Here is a 6,413-nt window from a genome sequence, read left to right on the forward strand (position 1 = left end):
AAAAACCCTAGAAAAATACATGGCATTAAAGTCACCCTCTGCCTCATTTGCTTTGTTTGCTGTTGCTGGCTTCTGTGTTTGTGAATACACTGCCAACCTTGGGCTGTGCTGTTCCTGCAGGAAGGAGCTGCTATACAAATGAAGAGTTGCACAAGAAGATTCACTCTCAGCACATTCACTTGATTTTAGTCAAGACCCTTGTTTTCTTAAAACATTTGAGTTCGTCAGAATAAAATAGTAATGAGAATTAACAGGAATACTTACAATGCAAAAAGGAGACAGAAATGATGATGTAAACAGCTCCTGATAATCAATAACTGATTCATTTTCTTCTGTAATCGCTAATGTGGAGGACATGAGGGTTTTGCTGAGCATACATAGCAACATACGCTAGAATGACCAGGGAGTGATTCACTCACTTACTCACTCACTCACTCACAGATAGCATTTCAGGTGGAAAAACAGCAATGCAAAGTGGCTCCACAGGGCCTAAAGGCTTAAAACTGCAGGATCCCCCACCATCACCCCTAACCCCTCTGCCTACTAAGCAGGAAGCCCTCTGTGGGCAGCATCTTCTTAGGACCTGAATGCAAATATAACTGGGAACGGAAATGAGTGAACATTTCCATAATTCCTTTTGAAGATCTGGAAACAGGAGATTCTTTTACTTTTCCTCATATTTATCTATGTGCATGCATACATCTTCGTGTGCTTGTAGAGGCCCAGAATTGATATTGGTTGTCCTTATCAAATGTTCCCCATCTTGTTTTGGAGAACAATGTCTCTCAGTGCCTCAGAACTTGCATACTTGGCCACAATGGCAGGTCAGTGATCCCCATGAATTCTCTTATCCCTGTAACCCACAACCCAAACCCTGGCTGGTATTACACTCAGCTTTTATGTGGGTACTAGAGAGTCAAATTCAGGCCCTTATGATTGAGTATGAAGCACTTTAGCCCCTGAGTCACCTCCCTGACTGTGTGTGATCTTTTTAAAAGCAAGACTTTCAGTCTTCCTCTGTGGCCTGGTAAGGTTGCTCCCCCCTCAGGGGGAGGTGATCAAAGAGCCAGCCCCTGAGTTCATGTCAGAGACAGCCCCTATTCCACTTACTAGGGAACCCACTTGGAGTCTGAGCTGCCATGGGGTACCTCCATGCAGGGGGTTTAGGTCATCTCGGTCCTTGGTTGGAGTGTCAGTCTCAAAAAAGACCTTACTAGGTCACAGAGGAAGAATATGAAAGACAGTCCTGATGAGACCTGATATGCTAGGGTCAGTTGGAAGGGGAGGAGGTCCTCCAATACCAATGGATTTGGAGAGGGGCATGGGAGTTGATGAGAGAGGGAAGGTGGGATTAGGAGGGAATGAGGGAAGGGCTACAGCTGGGATATAAAGTGAATAAATTGTGATAAATAAAAATTATATTAAAAAGCAAGACTTTGCCTCTTCCCTGCACCAACCTTTCTCCTACTCCAAAATGTCTATTCCTACTGCCCAAAGTCATTGACTGAAAAGATGCAGAGAATCAAATTAAGAAGAAATAACATGTAGGCATATCTGTATCAAATACTGCCTTTTTTTTTATTTTTATTTTTTAGTTACATTTTGTTAACTCTGTGTCCCAGCTGTATCCCGCTCCCTCATTCCCTCTCCCTCCCCAAATCCCTCCCTGGTCTCCTCCCTGCCCCTTTCCAAGTCCACTGATAGGGGAGGACCTCCTCCCCTTTCATTTGACCCTGTTTTATCGGGTGTCTTCAAGGCTGGCTGCAAAGTCCTCCTCTGTGGCCTAACAGAACTGATCCTCCCCTGGGGGGGGGGGGGGGGGGAGGACAAAGATCCTGCCCTTGAGATCCTGTTAGAAATAGTCCTTGTTCCCCTTGTTTTGGAAAACTACTTGGTTACTGAGCTACCACGGGCCACATCCCAGCAGAAGTTCTACGTTATATCCATAGATGGTCCTTGGTTGAGTGTCAGTTTCAGAAAAGGCCCTCTGCCCGGATATATTCGGTACTTGTAGAGCTCCTATCCTTTCCATATCATACTAACTCCCCTTCTTTCATATGATTCCCTGCACTCTGCCATGGTTTGGTTATGAGTCTTAGTGTCTGCTTTGAAACATTGCTAGGTAGAGTCTTTCAGATGCCTTTTGCGGTAGACTCCTGTCATACATTCAATGCACATCCCATTTGTCTTTCTAAATGAGGATTGATCATCTTCACCCATGTCCACTTACTTGATTATCTTCTTTAGGTGTGTAGATTTCATTATGTTTATCATATCTTGTAGGTCTATATAAGTGAGTATATACCAAGTTTGTCTTTCTCCTTCTGGGATACTTCACTCAGAATGATCTTTTCTAGATCCCACCATTTGCCAGCAAATTTCATGATTTCCTCCCTTTTGAGTGCTGAGTAGTATTCCATTGTGTAAAAATACCACAATTTCTGTATCCATTCCTCTGTTGAGACAACTTCCTAAACAGAACACCAACAGCACAGGCTCTAAGAGCAACAATCAATAAATGGGACCTCATGAAACTGAAAAGCTTCTGTAAAGCAAAAGACACTATCATCAAAACAAAATGACTGCCTACAGATTGGGAAAGAATCTTCACCAACCCTTTATCCGACAGAGGGTTAATATCCAGTATATATAAATAACTAAAGAAGCAGAAAAGCAACAAACCAAGTAATCCCATTAAAAAATGGGGAATGGAGCTAAACAGAGAATTCTCGAAAGAGGAACATCAAATGGCAGAGAAACACTTAAAGAAATACTGCCTTTTTCATTGAATCTTCAAAACAATAGTTCTAAACTCAGACCTAGGAATTGGGATAATGATAATGATGATAATGGTAATAATGATGATGTCTAGTTTACAGAAGATAACACAATGGCTCCAAGACATGCATTCATTTGCTTAAAATCCTGCCGCTATAGCATGCTGAGGCAAGAATTTCACTTAAGTATTCTGACTTCCATGGCCATATTCTTTCTGTTGGATCAGGCTGCCGCACAAATGAGGAATTTCATTTAGGAAAAGCTGCTTGAGAACAGACTCTAAGCTTTAGGATGCTCATGTGAAATAGGGCAAAAGCAAGTCTTCACACAGGATCCTTGAGGATGCTGCCAGACGGATCCAAATCCCCAACCACAGTTCTTCTGGCCTAAGAATGACACAGTCTTGTACTACCAGCCAGGAATATGGGATTTTAGGTGCACAGGTGTAGCTCTGGCTGCAGATGGTCACCTGTGGGCAATTGCAGAGACCACAGTGCTTTCTCATACCACACAGTAGCAACACGTTCTTTCAGAAAGCTTTCCTTTTGTTGTTGTGAACTTTCAATTATATTCCCAAATCCTACAAAACCCTGAACTTTACAAATTTTTATTCTGAGTTAGTCCATTAGATGCTTACAGTGAGCTACAGTGCCCTGTACTTTTTACCTTTCGTCTTTGCTAGTGAAAATTCCTTAAAATGTGTATTTTACTCCTGTCTTTGATTCACTGGTCCCTTTCATATTATTGAACAAAGACAGCCTTGAGTTTTACTAGCAAGCTTCCCCCTCAAACTTTTCACAACCAAAGTGAGTCGATAATACAGATAGTTTCCCTCTTTTTGTTGGATAGAAACTTATGTATAATATATTTCATGCCCTTGATGCCTACAAGATGGTAGATTCTATTTAACTGTCTTAGTTTGATTCTCTTTGCCTTTCAGTTTGGAAATTTTCCATTGATTTTCTATAAGTTCATTGACTTTTCATTTATTACTGCTAGTCTTTTGTTAACGCCAGTCAGAAATTGTATTTTATTCTTTTTCTTTTCCTTTTTCTTTCTTATTATGTTTACTTTGGTACAGTCTTATTATGTAAACCTGGCTAGCCTAAACTATGCTTTGCATATAAGGCTGACCCCAAAATTTTGGTAATTTTCCTGACTCTGCCTCTCTCTTGTAAAGATTACAGGCTCATGCTACCACACCTATCCAAACATTGCATGTTCTAAATAATATGGGAGATATGAAAGAATGTAGGAGACAGAAGACCAGGAGGAGGGATGTGAAATGCTATGTTCAGGTTTTGGCCCAGACAATGCAAACACAGCAAGTGTGGTTACCTGTACTGGGCTTGCATAAGCTGCGATTATCAACAGTCAATCACGATTCAAGGAGGGTCATGAAGTACTACTACTCCTAGCTAAACTTTAGTCAAGAAGAGGATTCTTGGCAAGGACAGTTACTGCCTTCAGGAGTGAGCCCGGCAAGCTCTGGTGGACAGTTTCAAACCTATTGCCACACAAACTGTCCTGCTTAAAATCAGAGGGACACAAAATAAAACAAAGGGCATAAAAATGGGGAAGAGACATACATGGAGGACAGATGAGTTAAAATGGTTAAAGGAAAAAAAAGCATGAATATTGAGAATAAACAGAACATATATACATATATGAAATTTTCAAACAATAAATTTGACCAATAGAAAAAAGAAATTCCAATTGGTTATTATAGTTTTGTTTTTCTACCTAAGTTATTTATAAGTGAATGTATTGATATGTACTGTGGGGTTATTTCCCTTTAGGTTCTTGAATGCAGTTAAAATGGCTGCTCTCAAAGCTTTATCTTTTAATTGCAATATCTAAGTAGGCCCAGGTTGTTCTATATACCTCCACTTCTCTTATGAGTATCAATAAAACGTTCTTATTTCTTCATATCTCTAATTTTTCTAAGACATAATTAGTGATTTGAGGATATATTACAGATGTTATGAATTCCATATTGTTCTCTTAAGAAACATTATCTAATCAATCTGGCGCTTTCTCAGACAACTAGGAATAGCGCTTCCTCAAGATCCAGCCATACCACTCCTAGGCATATTCCCAAAACAGGCTCAAGTACACAAAAAGGACATTTGTTCAACCATGTTTGTAGCAGCTTTATTTCTAATAGCCAGAAGCTGGAAACAACCCAGATGCCCCTCAACTGAAGAATGGATGCAGAAACTGTGGTACATCTATACAATGGAGTATTACTCAGCAATGAAAAATAAGGAAATCATGAAATTTGCAGGTAAATGGTGGGACCTGGAAAGGATCATCCTGAGTGAGTTGTCCTAGAAGCAAAAAGACACACACAGTATATATTCACTCATATAAACATACAACATAGAATAAACCCACTAAAATCTGTACATCTCAACAAACTAAGCAAAAGAGAAGACCTTAACTAAAAATGCTCAATTCCCATCCTGAAAGGCAAAGAGGATGGACATCAGAAGAGAAAGAAAACAGGAAACAAGCTAAGAAACTGCTACAGAGGGCCTCTGAAAGCCAGAAGAAAACAGGAAACAACCTTGGAACCTGCCACAGAGGGCCTCTGAAAGCCTCTGCAGTATAGACTGTCAAAGCAGATGCTGAGCCTGATGGACAACTGATGGGCAGAGTGAATGGAATTTTATGTAAGAAGTGGGAAATAGTAAGAGCTGGAGGGGACAGGAACTCCACAAGGAGAGCAACAGAACAACAAAATTTGAACACAGGGAACTTCCCAGAGACTCATACTCCAACCAAGGACTATTTGTGGAGATAACCTAGAACCCCTGCACAGATGTAGCCCATGGCAGTTCCGTGTCCAAGTGGGTTACATAGTAATGGGAAGAGGGACTGCCTCTGACATAATCTGATTGGCCTGCTCTTTGATCACCTCCCCCTGAGGGGGGAGCAGCCTTTCCAGGCCACAGAAGAGGACAATGCAGCCACTTTTGATGAAAACTGATAGACTAAGATCAGAAAGGAGAGGAGAACCTCCCCTATCAGTAGACTTGGGGAGTGGCATGCATGCAGAAAGGGGAGGAAGGGTGGGATCAGGAGGGGAGGAGGGAGGGGCTTATGGGGGGATACAAAATGAATAAAGTGTAATTAATAAAAAAATACAAAAAAGTTAAATGGTGTGATTTATCATTGGAGAATCACTGTATTGCACTGAAAATGGATGTAAATGACACTATTAAAATAATGTCACTGTAAAAGAAAAATAAAAGAATACAGTAAAAAAAATAAAATAAAAAGAGAAACATTATCTTTCTTATTTTCACTAACAATTCATTTGGCTGCACTTAAATAAAAGATGCCTGGCATTTTGCAATGTGATATAGTTAAATATTTCTGACTACTCTTAAATTTATTGGGATTATCTGGAGCCTTTCCTGGACATGTGTACCTTCACAACTCACTCACAGATTTTGGTTACTCTAGTTTATTTCTCCAATTCCTCTGTTGCTTTTCAGTTATTCCAGACAGTTTAGGCTCTGTTCCCTAATTGAGGAGGTATTAGGTTAAGGGCAGTGAGCCAAATCTATTCCCCAACATGTTTTTTTTTTCAATATAAAATCCATGAGATTATAATGTTTGAAAAATAA

The sequence above is a fragment of the Psammomys obesus genome, unplaced genomic scaffold (genome assembly GCF_907164565.1).
Source record: "Psammomys obesus unplaced genomic scaffold, mPsaObe1.curated_primary_1811, whole genome shotgun sequence".
In the NCBI taxonomy this organism is placed as follows: Eukaryota; Metazoa; Chordata; class Mammalia; order Rodentia; family Muridae; genus Psammomys; species Psammomys obesus.